At 37.5% G+C, this 15,180-nt stretch overlaps 1 pseudogene; it reads right to left on the bottom strand.

Moving 5' to 3' along the window:
* Nucleotides 1–15,180, bottom strand: part of LOC102483785 (translationally-controlled tumor protein pseudogene) — a 214,533-nt pseudogene that overhangs the window by 6,281 nt on the left and 193,072 nt on the right.

The raw sequence follows: 15,180 nt of genomic DNA, 5'->3' as shown, positions 1-15,180 counted from the left end.
AAAAAAAAAAAAAAGATATTAGTAAGTGTTATATATTCTTGATGAATTTGCCCTTTTGCTACTATATAATGCCCTTATTTGTCTCTTACATTTTTTGCCTTAAAACCTATTTTGTCTGAAATCAGTATCACAACTCCTGCTCTTTTTTGGTTTCCATTTGCCTGGAATATCTTTTTCTAGCCCTTTACTTTTAGTCTATGTATGTCTTTATCCATGAAGTGGATTTTTTGTATGCAACAGATAGTTTTTTTTTTTTAACCTTTCAGCCAGTCTGTGTCTCTTGATTGGAGAATTTAAACCATTAACAGTCAACATTATTGATATTTCCATACTTATCCCTACCATTAAGTTGGCCTTTTTCTTGGTGGTTTTTCATTCTATTTCTGTCTGTTTGTCCTTAGTTTTCTTCCTATAGCACTGTCTTCAGAACTTCTAGAAGAGTTGGTCTGGAGTTAGCAAATTCTTTCAGGTTTTATTTATCTGAGAATATTTTTATCTTTTTTTCTCATATGAAAGATAATCTTTCTAGTTAGAGTAATCTCGGTTTAAATGTTCATTGAACCCTTTGAATATATTTCTCCATTCTTTTGTTGCTTGTATTGTTTCTGATGAGAGGTCTGGTTTTAGTCTGATAGCAGAATAGGATAACTTTAGTTACTAACTTGATGTTTTTCTCTTGCAAGTTTTAGTATCTTTTCTTATCTATGGTTTTGGCCAGTTTGGCTATGATTTGCTGTGATCTTCTTGGGTTGATTGTATTTGAAATCTTCTGTATTTCTTGGGTCTGTGTGTTTGAATGTTTCTCTAGGCTTGGAATGTTTTCTTCCAGGATTTCATGGAATAGATTTTCAATGCCCTTATTTATTTCTTTATATTCTGGAATACCAGTTATTCAGATGTTTGGATGTTTAATGGAATCTAGTATTTCTGGTGTAGTAGCCTCATATTTTTGGTTATTTTCTCTATCTTTCTGGTGTTTTCTCTAGGTCAGAGGTTTTACCTTCTACATCCAAGATTCAATCTTCTGCATGATCTAATTTGCTTTTAATGCTTTCAAGGGAGGTTTTGATTTTCTGTATTACAGCCTTTATTTCTAACAGCTCCATTTGATTCTTTTTTATAGTGTCTATTTCATCTTTCAAATCGTAGAAGGACTTCTTTATCTCCTGTAGCTTGTCTCTTTTCTCTTGCATCTTCAGAAGTTCATTGTTGCTTTTCTCTTGTATCTTGTTAAGTTTTCCCGCTATGAATATTCTGAATTGTTTATCTGGCATTTCCACATGTTCCATTGTGCTGTCTGTGGATGATGAGGAATTGTTATTTTTCCTTGGAGGAAAGATATTTTCTTAGTTTCTCATATTTCTTATGCCTCTGCGGTGGTTACTGGTCCTCTGATGGATTATATATTTCTTCCTAATTTCTTAGAATTAATTTTGATTATTTAAAGGCTTGCGGGATGATGTGATTCACGATCACTTTGTAGTCCTGTCTCCCTGATGCTCACCTTATAATCTGCACTTTTGTTGCTAGAGCTGGGTGTTCCAGATGCCTCCCAGATTCCAGAGAACAGATGCACCTGGGGCTGAGCTGCAGGGTTTCAAATGAAAAAGAAAGTATGAGCCACATGGTTGCACACTCCACACTTCAGAAAATTATAAAGTCTGTCATGAACAGGAGATAGTGGAGGTTCGAAGGGTGTTCCTGGCCTCGGTCTGCATACTCTCTTCTGCCATGCCAGAAACTTAGAAGAATTGAAAGCAAGAGAAACTCACATCTGGAGTGGACATTCAGACTGCACAGATTCCAAGGCGGTCTCTGACCTTGGAGTGTTCAGATTCCAAGGCAGTCTCTGACCTTGGAGTGTTCAGATTCCAAGGCAGTCTCTGGCCTCCATCCTCACACTCACTTCTGCGTAGGAGCCCAGAAGAATGGTGGGGTGGCAGTTTTGTTCCCACTATTATGATCACTTTTACTTCTTTCTCTATAGTATTTATATTCAAGTTTTATTTATACTGCTTTCCTTCCTTGAAGCTATTACCTCTTGCACACCTTTTAATATACTTCTTGTTTTTGAGATAATTTTGTCTCTTTTTTTCTAATATTTGCTTTGTAAGTACAGTGAGATCACTCTTTTTAAAATAATTCCTTAACATTTTAATTTTTAATTTCTTTATATTTTTCCATATCTGATTTCACTTTTAAAATTTCTGATTCAAGATTTTTTTATATCCTCAAGTGCTTGTTGTGTCCAGAGTATTTATATTTGAACTGTCAACCAGTTTTTTTTTTCTTGTTTCATGTATGTTTGCTAATGGATAGTTTTCTTAAGTTTTATATGGTTAAAAATGATTACTTGATACTTTGCAATAGCTCTGTATGGACTTACTGAACTTCCTTTTGTTCACTTTTGTGGTATTGTTGTATTTCAGCAGATTTGTAGTTGAATTATAAAATTATCTGCTAGCACATTGCAGTCCAGGTATTTTTCAGAGTTTAATTTCCTTGTTGTAATAGTTGTGGTGGAAAAGAATTGTAATTTATTTTTATGTTTTTGCTATAGGGCATGTGTGCTTGCTGGACAGACACAGAGAGACAGAAAGCAAGAAATAATCCCCAATGGGGCTGGTCACACTGCAATCTCTTTTCCTCCACTCTCTTCTTGGGATTTTGAGCACACATGTACATGTGCCCGGCATGAGTTTTAGGCCACTGGGTCTGAGACTTGAACTGTGGTCAACTACATTGGAGGCTGGTGATGTAATCATTATGCCATCTGCTGGCCCCAAGACTGTAAATTCTTTCATTGTATTATTTCATCTTACGTTGCAAAACCCTAATGCTTCTCTCTCTTTCTTTTTCTACCCTTAGCCACCAATTGCTATAGGATTCTTCTCTTATCCTTTTTTTCCATTTAGAACCTATACATTGTCTTAGTTTATTTATTCCATAAGTGAGACAGAGACAGAGCTATAGCACCCCTGACAGTGTCTTTATGTTGCTATCCACCCCCAACTTCACCCAACCACAGTTATGTGTACATCTATATCCAGTATACTCAAGGAGATCTTCATACATGAATTAGCAGTCTTCCCATGTGGGTCTGTTTCACAGTGTTTCATTTTATTGCTGTATGACACTCTGGCCCTAGAACTTACAATTTTTATATTTAATTTCTTTTATCTTTTTAAAAAATTTTGTTACATTTTCCCAACATTTATGTCAGCATCTCCCCCAGACTTAGCTCGATCTAAGAGGAAGCAGAAAGAGACAGAGTAGCAATGGACACAGACAGCATGAGCCTAAGCATCTCAAGCAACTTGTGCCACCTAGACAAACTGGGCACTTTTATTTATAGGGTAAAGCAACACTACATATGTGTATTTCATGACATTCCATAGGTAAGTTGATGTTACAGACAATAAGAAGCAGGTAACAAATATATAAGGGCTTAGATGTGCTGGGCCAGGTGTATCTTTTGGCTACCTCCATATCAAAGAAAAATCCCAATAAACTTGTTATCTAGTGGAGAGAAGCTTGCAGGTGTAGGGAGGATACCTTCTTGCAAACATCAAAAGGGTGTTGATAAGGCTCAAGAATCTTACAGAGGCAGAGCAGGGATTGGGCTTTGCTAATTGGGGTTAGGATGTTTCCTGAATTCCATCAGATATATCTGTTGGAAGGCCCCTAGAAAATTTCACCCTTTGCTCTGCTTGCAGTAAGGGTCAAGGAAAGGACAAGCTGCAAGATTCTCTCATAGCCAAAAGGGACAAATGATGTTTGCTCAGAGCATGTCCCCACACCCTCAGGGCCTCTCTCTGAACATGTCCCTACACACTTACTTTACATATCAAAAACACACACATGCACCCTGTGTGAATTTAAGCCACTGGGTCCAGGACTCGAACCATGGTTAACCACATGGGAGTCCAGTGACATAGCCATTACGCCAACTGCTGGTCCCATATAAAAAAATTTTGCTCATACTCCATAGTTCTTGACATTTAATAGATAAACAACTTTCAAAATTTCAAAACTTGAATTTTAAAGATAACTTTCAAAATATGGGTTATAATTTTGTTTGTGACTCCATAATAACAGAAACAGTATGGTTTTAAGTATTTTTGAGAAAATATTTGCATGTCAATTACTCAAGCTGTTGAAAAGAAAACCCCAGCATACAATTTACATATGAACCTTTCCAACTCAGCTCTGCCAAATATTCTGTGGTTTACCACCTGCTAGCAAAGATCAGTCTCTTTTTCTTCCTTCAAAATCCTCCTCAAGGTAATCTTCTGGTTGTGGTTGCTCTTTTGCAGTCTCTGCTGATTACAATGGTGGGCTGAAAATGTCCAGGTTATTTTATGGTATGAATTCTTTCATGTGTATTTTGGAGAGTACTAGTTTATTGTACCATTAAAAAAAAATATGTTTCGGCCTGTAAGTCAAGTTTGCCTCTTTAAGTCACACATTCTTAGAAATCACATCTATATTGTCAGTGCTCTGATATCAGATAGTTTGCCAGTATTTTCAGGATGGTGCTGGACTTAATCTTTTTGGCAGTCAATTTTCAATTCAGACCACCTATTCCTCCTTTATTAGCCTTCCTCTTCTGTGTTCTATGTAGTTTTCTTGGTTTATCTTTTTTTTTTTTTTTTTTGGGGGGTTTTTTTTTTTTTTTTTTTTTTTGGTTTGCTCAAGAGAGAGACAGAAAATGAGAAATTACCCCATGGAGGGATGGCTGTGCCACAATCCCTTCTTTTCCATTCTCCTCTTGGGATTTTGTGCATGCAGACACACACACCTGGTGTGAGTTTTAAGCTGCTGGGTTTGAGACTTAAACCACAGTCAACTATGTGGGAGGCCAGCAATGTAACCATTATGCAATCTGCTAGTTCATTTTTTGGCTTATCTTTGCTTACCCCAAAGATTTCCACCAGGGAATCACTGGGGAAACTCTGGGAGACACTGAGGTAGACAAAGACTTCTTAAGCAAGATGCCAAAAGCACAGGCAATAATCCCCCAAATAGACAGGTGGGATTACATTAGATTAAGGAGCTTCTGCACTGCAAAGGACACTGTAATTGATGTAAATCAACAACCCTTGGAATGGGAGAGAATTTTTGTTAACCGTGCCTCAGATAAGGGACTGATAACTAGAATACACAGGAAACTCAAGCAGCTTACCCAGAAGAAAATGATTAATCCAATTAAAAGATGGGAAAGGAAGCTGAATAAAAAAACTCTCTAAGGAAGACATAGGAACAAACAAAAAGCATATAAAAATGCTCAACATCCCTCATTGTAAGAGAGATGCAGATTAAAACCACAATGAGATACCACCTAACCCCAGTCAGAATGGTGAAGATTAAAAAAAAAAATAATGATGGTAAGTGCTGGAGGGGATGTAGTGAAAGGGGAACACTCCTACACTGTTGGTGGGAATGTAAATTGGTCCAACCACTGTCGAGAATGATATGGAGGTTCCTTAAAGACCTTCAAATAGAACTACCATATGATCCAACAATTCCACTCCTGGGTATCTACCAAAACGACAGGAGAGCACTCAGTCAGAAAAGCGCTTGTTCATATATATTCATTGCAGCCTTATTCACTACATGGAACCAACCCAAATGTCCAGAAACAGATGAATGGATTGAAAAATTGTGGTGCATATACTCCATGGAATACTATTCAGCCATAAAAAACAACAAGGCCATGGAATTTGTTAGAAAGAGGACGAATATGGAAGATTTGTTGCTGAGTGAAGCAACTCAGGCTATGAAAGAGAGACATTGCATGTCTCCACTTAACATATACCAACTGTCTGCAGTCTATGGTAGAAACTGAAGTAATGGAGAACATAAAAGTATTAAAAACTGTGATGGACACTAGAGACAAAGTGGAAAGAGAATGTGGGAGAGGAAGAGCATAGGAAAGGAAATAGTGTAAGAGGGGAAGAGTGTAGGAAATTTGGAGGGAAAATGGAGAGGTAAGACACTTCTGGGACACAGATAAGGTCTATCATCTGTTGACAAGGATGTGTATGGTGGTCTCAACTGGGCTGGACTGAGGTGTATATCATGCTGGGTAAAGTCTCTTCACAATCTAAATGATGTATAACGATTTAATGTATGAATAATAACAATAAAATATATTAAAAATTTTTCCACCAAGGAAAAAATGAGTTGGGGGTGTGCAAGATTACACACTTTGAATTGATTATTTAATTTAATGTATTCACAGTTATGTACCGTTTGGATTATTTTGTAATTGCTGGGGGAAACATTTGACAGGTAGGTTATTACACATCGGTCAATGTTTTGGAAACTCAGATATATGCTGGGGATTTGATATAGACTACAATTTACACATTAATTTTAAAAAACAACTATTTATTTAGTTTTATTTGTTTATTATTTTTCCTCAATTTTACCAGAGAGACAAACACAGAGAGAGAGGGAGACTGAGAAAGCAAGCTACCAGGTCCAAGACTTGAATTGAACCATGGTCAGCCATATGGGAGTCCAGAGCCTTGACACTTGCAAGTCCCTGTGCACTAATTTGAATAAAAATTTGATCTTACCAATATATAGTCTTGCAATCTATGTGGATTATATATATATGTAATTTACTTGATTTCATCAATGTATTTTAATTTTAGTACTTGGTTCTGGAAAGTTTTTATTTCTGTTTTTGGTGATACTTGCAGCTCAAATACTGTTTATTTTTGTCCCCTTAAAAGTCTGATAAGATTTTTACTTTCCTTTTTTTCCAATTTTTTTTTTTTTTGAGAGATTTTCACTATAGGGCGCGTGCGCTCGCCAGACAGACAGAGAGAGACATTAGAGACAGAAAGCGAGAAATCACCCCCCAGGGGGGATGGTCACACCGCAATCCCTTCTCCTCCATTCTCCTCTCGGGATCCTGGGCACGCACGCACACGCGCCCGGCGTGAGTTTTAAGCCACCGGGTCCGGGACGCGAACCGCGGTCGACTACGTGGGAGTCCAGCGACACAGCCATCACGCCAACTGCTGGTTCCCTTTCCAATTTTATTTTATAATTTATTTTTTATGTTTAATTGTACATTTTATGGCATACAATATGATTTTTCAAAGCATACATGCAGAGTTTAATAATCAAGTTGAGAATGTAATCATATATCTCATTTTTAACAAAGAACTTTGTGTTTTAGTGTTCATTCAATACTATTTTCCTGATTCCCTCCAACTCGCCCTCCACTATTCAACACCCTGCCATACAGTCTCTGATATCTACACTTGTCTTTTCTACTATTATGTTTTTGAATACTTCAGTTTCTGCCATATAGTGAAGATATCTGGCATATATTGAGGAGAGATATACAGTGTTTTTTCATAGTCTGACTTATTTTGCTTAGCATTAAGTTTTCCATATTTATCCATGTTCTATTAAGTGACAGGGTCTTGCTGGTTGTTTTTGTTGTTTTGTTTTGTTTTTATAGCTGAGTAGTAGTTCATAGGGTATATGTGCCATATATATTTTTTCAATGCAGTCATCCATTCTTGGGTATTTAGGTTGATTCCATGCCTTAGCAATTATAAACAATTCTACAATAAACATAGATGTGCAAGTGTTTTTCTGACTGTTTTCCTGTCTCTTGGGTAAATACCAAGGAATGGGATTGCTAGGTAATATGGTAGATCTATTCATAGGTTTTGAGAAACCTCCATATTTTCCACAGTGGCTGTACTAATTTACATTTTCAGGAAGGTTTACTTTTCACCACATCCTCACCAGAACTTCTTCTTTTTAAATTCTAGCCATTTTGGAATCCTCCATTGGAGCTGAGAACTAGTGTTTCTAGGGACTAAGAGTAATGAAGATTTTCTGTTGAGACTTAACTTTCCAGACCCCATTCTTGAGTGGTAGGGCCCCCGTATCTTTCTCTGTCTTTGTCTTTTTGTTAATTAAAAAAAAATTTTTAAGCTAAAGTATTTTCTTGGCTCTCAGATCCTCCTTTATTTTCCTAATAATCCCCTTCCTCCCTCCAAATTAGGAGAGAAAAAAGGGAAGGCCTTCAGAAGAAGACTGACTCCTCCTTGGAGCTGAGAACTAGTGCTATTGCATGGTGCACAAGCATGCCACACTGTTTTTATTTTTTTGCCTTTTTAAAAAAAATAAATAACTTTTTGGTTTTCTGTTTGTCTCTCTCTCTCTTTTCCTTTTTCTGTTTTCTTATCCTTTTTCTTTTACCTTCATCACTTTGCTGCTAAGCCTTCATGCACTGAGCATCTAGACAGGTCTAAGTGAACCATAGCAAAATATCCTTATACTATTAGGGTCAACATATTCTTCAATTCTTACTGAATCTGCTGCACAAAGGGAGAAAACAGAACAGCAAAAAGATGACCTCCTCCTGAATGCCTCTGAATGCTCGGATTGAACTTCTAGAAATTAGGAAGAAATGTATAACCCATCAAATGACTATAAATCACCCCAGGGGCACAAGAAATATGAGAAACCAAGAAAAACCTCTCCCCCAAGGGAAAAGAATAACTCCTCTTTATCTATAAACAGTACAATGGAACTTGAGGAAATGTCTGATAAAGAATTTATAGTGACAAAATGAACAGAGATGCAAGAGAAGAGAAACAATGAACTCCAGAAGAGTCAGTAGGGATCAGCAGTTGGAGTAATGGCTAAGTTGCTGGACTCCCATGTAGTTAACTGCAGTTCGGGTCCTGGACCCAGTGGCTTAAAATCATGCTGGGTGCTTGTGCGTGCATGCCCAAGATCCTGAGAGGAGAATGGAGGAGAAAGTGTGGCCAGGGGGGTGATTTCTTGCTTTCTGTCTCTCTGTCTATCTCTGTCTTTCTGATGAGCGCACATGCCCTATAGCAAAAAAATAAAAACACTTAAAAAATTTTCCTATGGCAAAAGAGGCTGGAAGAAAAGAACTGAAGAGTTCCAGGAGTGAGGAAGTTCTTGCATCATTTGAAAGAGGAAATGTAAACCATAAAATAGGATCAAGTAGAACTGTTAGAGATGAAGACTATAATTCAGGAAGTCAAACCCTCCTTTGAAAGTATTAAAAGGGTAGTGAGGAGAGTTGAGACCTTCCTTCAGAAGAGGATTCCTCATGGCTCCTGCAAACTAGTCATTTCAGGGGACAGGAGAAATGAAGATTTTCTACTCTTAATTCAGCCTCCAGCAAACAAAGCTAGCGTGATTGAACTTCAAGAATTCGAAAGAAACACACCATCCATCAGATGACAAGAAATCACCACAGGACCACAAGAAATATGGGAAAGCAAGAAAATACCTCTCCTCCAAGGGAAAAGAATAATTCCTCTTCATCCACAAGCAGTTCAATGCAAATCATGGAAATGTCTGATAAAGAATTTAGAGTATTCATAATGGTGAAGCTAACTGAGATGGAAGAGAAGAGTCTTTCCCTTGACCATTTTGTTTTCCATAATGTTTTTCCTGTAATATTTTTAATTTGCTTTTATAGATAGATGTTAAGCAAACAACACTCCTATAAGCTATTAATTACGATTTTAAATTACCCAAAGTTATCTTTTTTTATTGTTTATTTTTTTGGAGAGGTTTTTGCTATAGGGCACGTGAGCTCGCCAGAAAGACAGAGAGTGACAGAGAGACAGAAAGCGAGAAATCACCCCCAGGGGGGATGGCCACTCCGCAATCTCTTCTCCATTCTCCTCTTGGGATCTTGGGCACGCATACACACATGTGCCCAGTATGAGTTTAAGCCATTGGGTCCGGGACTCAAACTGTAGTCCACTACATGAGAGTCCAGCAACATAGCCATTACACTAACTGCTGGACCCACGCCCAAAGTAATCTTTAAAATTGACAGTTCCAATTGCTCGCCGGGAAAGATAGTCTTATATCAAGCAACAGTAGAGTTCTGAAGCCTCTTCTAGATGTAGTCACTTTTCTTTTATCCTGAACTGAGATCATCTTCAGCAATCTGGATCAATGATGCCATCTATGTCAACAAAAAAGGGTTAAAAATCCACTTTGTAATTTCAAAATTGCTTGAAGTAACCTTCAGAAATTCTGCAATAGTTTTTACGTATATCCAGGCTTTTCTCCACCAAGGAATAGACGAGGCTTTGTTGCTTTCAACCTCAGGCTACATAAATTCTTCCTTCCATGACAGAATATAATGTCTGCTTTCCGCCTTCAATCTCTCTGGAGATGGTAGAAAAGTCCCTACTTTTTGTTTGTTTGTTTGTTTTGTTTTATTGTTGGCATGGAAAAGCTTGCTGAATAGAATCAAGCAACCTCCCACATTAGTTTCCAGTGTCTGACAGAGTAGAAGCTATGTAGTAATTTGTTCCATTAATGAATGATTACAATAAAATTTACTCACCAAATAAATACAGATATGAATGAACTTTCTGTCAAGTTGTTCCGAGAATAGGCTTTTATTTTAGATAGAGAGAAGAAACCTAAGAGAAAAGGGAGAGAGGGAAGTAGAAGGGGTATTGGAGAGAGAAAATTCTATCTAGAATTTTGGACTATACTCTTCAAGATCATCCTTTGGAATGCCAAGTTAAAAACCAAACCAAAACAAAACAAAACAAAAATAAAAACATTTTAGGCATCATGGATACCAGAGACAGTGTGGGAGGAAGGTGGGCAATGGCAGAGAGTGAGAGATGGGAAATCAAGGATGGGGAAAAAAAGCAAAATATGCAGGAAACAAGAAATGGAAAATTATTTGTTGACAATAACATGTATGTCGATGTGCTTGATTGAGACAATATACAGTGTACTCTGGATGGAAAATCTCATTTTGTATGCTGTAATGATGTACAGTGAATGAATGTAAACAAATAAATTTAAATAAAAAAATTAAAAAGAAAGTATTAAAAGGGGAGCAGCAGTTGGAGTAATGGCTATGTTGCTGGATTCCCATGTAGTTGACCACAGTTCGAGTCCTAGACCTGATGGCTTGAACTCACACCGGGTGCATGTGCATGTGTGCCCAAGATCCTGAGAGGAGAATGAAGGAGAAGGGATTGTGGCATGGCCATCTCCCCTGTCTGTCTCTCTGTCTCTCTGTCTTTATGGCAAGTGCACACAACCTATAGCAAAAACCTCTTCAAAAAAAAGAAAGAAAGAAAGTATTAAAAGCAGACTAGATCATACAGAAAATCAAATCTCAGATGTAGAAGACAGAATCGTTGGCCTAGAAAAATCTACCACGAAGACCGAGAAAATAGCCCCCAAAGTGAGAATGTTATACAAGCAATACTAGATACTATTAAATGTCCAAACATCCAGATAATTAATATCCCAGAAGGTGAAGAGAGTAATAAGGGCATTGATAATCTATACCATGAAATTCTACAAGAAAACTTTCCAAACATAGAAAAGTATTCAAAGATTCAGACCCAATAAATACAAAAGACCCCAAACTGAATCAACCTAAGAAGATCTTCTCCAAGAGACATTATAGCCAGATTGACCAAAACCACAGACAAAGACAAGATTTTAAGATTGGCAAGAGAGAAACATCAAGTTACCTGCAAAAGACATCCCAACAGGTGAACAGTGAACCTCTCATCGGAAACAATGCAAGGAAAGAATGGGAAAATATACTCAATTTGTTGAGTGAAAAACAATTTCAATCAAGAATACTATTCTTGGCAAGATTATCCTTCATATGGGAAGAGAAGACAAAAACATTCTCAGATAAACAAAGCCTGAATTTACCGGCACAAGACTAGTTCTCCAAGAAGTTCTGAAGGAAGTGCTGTATCAGGAAAACTAAAATCAGACACACAGAAATAAGAGTTCTAAAACAACCAAGAAAATGGCCAGCTTAATGGTAGGGAGAAGTCTGGAGTTGATTGTTATCTTCCATAATTTAAACAGAAAGATCAAAACACAACACTGACTGAACTGGTGAAATAGAGTTTTATGACTTTAACTAAAACATTACTGTTGTTCTTCAATGCTTTGTTTTTCAGAGTTAAAGATTTTTCTTCTCTTGAGTGGTCAACAGGTCCATGTACTTACTATTTTAAAAATTTTTCTTATTTATTTTAAAATTTATTTACATTTAATTATGTCTTTACATTATACATTTCTTTTTCCAACACAAATACCATGCATATCAGTTAAGACAAATATATTACTATATACATTATCATCAGCAAATAGCTTATTTTTTGTCAATTAAGCATATTTTACCAGTTTTTCCTTCCCCTTTCCCCTACCTCCCTTCCATACTAAACTTTTTTTCACATTTTATTCATTCACAAAGATCTTAAAGTATGGACAAAGCTAGGATCTAGTGACAGGTGCACTGTAATTTTCTTTTGAAACATTTTTTTCTCTTCATTCACCTTTTACTAAAGAGAAGTATAAACTGGGACCATCAGTTACTATAATGGCTGTGTTACTGGACTCCCATGTAGTCGACTGCGGTTCAAGTCCCAAACCTGGTGGCTTAAACTCATGCCAGGTGCATGTGCATGCGTGCCCAAGATCCCGAGAGGAGAATGAAGGAGAAGGGATTGTGGCATGGCCATCTCCCCTGTCTGACTCTCTGTGCATGTGTGCCCAAGATCCCGAGAGGAGAATGGAGGGGAAGGGATTGCGGCGTGGCCATGCCCCCTAGGGCGTGATTTCTCGTTCTATCTCTCTGTCTTTTTGGCAAGTGCATGTGCCCTATAGCAAAACCTCTAAAGAGAGAGAGAGAGAGAGAAAGAGAGAGAGAGAGAGAGGTGTTAACTAACTTATTTGCAAAAAAGAAACACAATAGGTTAATGTCAATTTGGTCTGTTATTTGCACAAAGCCCCATAAGAAATAAATTTCTGATGCAAGGCAACAGATAATATCGTATTATTGAACTTATGCAAATAACCATTTTGCAACAAAATAAGAATGCTCACAAATATTTTCCAATTGCAAAGGGGTCAGGAAAGGAGGAAAGTTTATATTTCAGTGAAAAAGCTTTTTTTAAAACAAATTGTTGAACCTATCAACAACTCAAAAGAAAACAAAAATTCTTAAATCTGGAAGACACAGCATAGAAGAAAATCAGTAATGCTTTAGAAAAGTCATAGAATTATTTTTCACCAGTTCAGTTTCATGTAATCTCTCTTTTGTTGAATTTGCAGTGTTATTGTGGTCTGACCTTTCCATTAACATTCAACATTATTATTGAAATTTCAGGACTTGTCCCTACCATTAAACTGGCCTTTTTCTTAGTCATTTTTTGTTCTTTTATTTGTCTGTCTGTTGTTAGCTTTCCTGGTAGCACTCCCTTCAGAACTTCTTGAAAAGCTGGTCTGGTGTTGGTAAATTCTTTCAGGTTTATCTGCGAATGTTTTTATCTTTTCTTCTCATATGAAGGATAACCTTGCCAGAGGTCCAATGTTAGCCTGATGGGATAGTCTTTGAAAGTAAGTTAACACTTTTCTCTTGTCAATTTTAGTATCTTGTCTCTGTCTGTGGTTTTGTTCTATCTGGCTATGATATCCCTTAGAGAAGGTCTTTTTGGGTTGATTCTATGTGGGGAACTTTGTATTTCTTGGGTCTGGATATTTGAATGCCACTCTAGGTTTGGAAAGTTTTCTTCCAGGATTTCATGGTATAGATTATCAATGCTCTGATTAGTTGCTTCACCTCTTGGGATACCGATTATCCGGATGTTTGGATAGCTTATGGTATCTAGTATTACACATATATTATTCTCATTTTGGGGGACTATTTTCTGAGTATTTTTGGTGAATTTTTCTAGGTCAGAGGTTGTCTTCTACATGTGAGATTCAATCTTCTGCATAATCTAGTCTGCTTTTAATACTTTCAAGGGAGGTTTTTATTTCCTGTATTATAGCCTTCATCTTGGTTTCATCTGTTCTTTTTTTATGGTGTGTATTTTCTCTTTCAGAATGTGGAAGAACTTCCTCGCCTCCTGGAACTTGTCTCTTTTCTCCTTCATTTTCTGGAGTTCATCGTTTCTCTTCTCTTGCATCTCTGTTAGATTTGTTACTATGAATATTTTAATTCTTTACCTGACATTTCCACGAGTTCCATTGTACTGTCTGTGGATAATGAAGGGCTGTTCTTTCCCCTTGGGGGAGAGACATTTTCCTGATTTCCCATATTTCTTGTGCCTCTGAGGTGGTTTCTGGTCATCTGATGGATTATGTTACTTCCTACTTTGTTGAAGTTACTTCTGAGTGTTAGAGGCATGCCAAAGGAGATGACCTGCACTATTTCTGCAGTTCTATTTCCCTAATCCTCACCAAGAAACCTGCACTATTGTCAATGGAACTGGTTATTACAAAGGCCTCAAAGTTTCAAGGGAATAGGTGTATCTGGGCTGAGCTGCAGGGTTTCAACTAAGAATTCAGAGGAGATGAGCCATGGTCACTGCAGCTCCGTATTTCTCCCAGCTGCTCACTTTGCAGACTCTCTTCTCTGATTTTTAGTCATTTGGTGGTATCTTCATGTTTGGCTAATTTGTTAGAGATTTCTGCTACTGTAAGCTCATACGCTTCACTTTACTGTGAGGTACTTCTATACCTATTTCTCCTCTACTATTGTGTTTTGTAATGTTGTATCCACAGGAAGGAATTTCCATTTAGGTTTATAAAGATGAGTTTCTCCATTCTGTACCAGTTCAGTGAGGGTTGAGGTTTTCTATGACCATAAAGGTATATAGATGTTTTGCTGCTGTGCACCCAGACATGCCTAGACACTCAATGTGTGAAAGGTGAGAAGCAAGGTAAGGAAGTCAGGTAAAAGAAATGAAACAAAGGGAAAAAGACAAAACAAAGACAAAACAAACGATGAAAAGGGGAATTTTTTTTAAAGAAAAAGCAAAAAATAAGAACTGCGTGGTGCGGTAGAGTGCCATGTGAAAGGGGCAGAGGCTTTCCAGTTAAAGGGTCAGTGCTAGCCCCACCTCAGACGCACATGGATTCTGAAATTGGCAAGAGAAAGTAGAGGTTAGAGACAAGAGACACTATCTACAGATTAAAAAAAAACATATAGGGATCAGCAGTTAGCATAATGGCTATGTCACTGAACTCCCATGTAGCTGACAGCGGTTCAAGTCCCAGACCCAGTGGCTTAAACTCACACCAGGTGCATGTACGTGCGTGCCCAAGATCCTGAGAGGAGAATGGAGGAGAAGGGATTGCAGTGTG

The sequence above is a fragment of the Tupaia chinensis genome, unplaced genomic scaffold, assembly GCF_000334495.1.
Source record: "Tupaia chinensis unplaced genomic scaffold, TupChi_1.0 Scaffold145156_1, whole genome shotgun sequence".
Lineage (NCBI taxonomy): Eukaryota > Metazoa > Chordata > Mammalia > Scandentia > Tupaiidae > Tupaia > Tupaia belangeri.
This window is presented reverse-complemented; position numbering and strand designations above follow the sequence as displayed.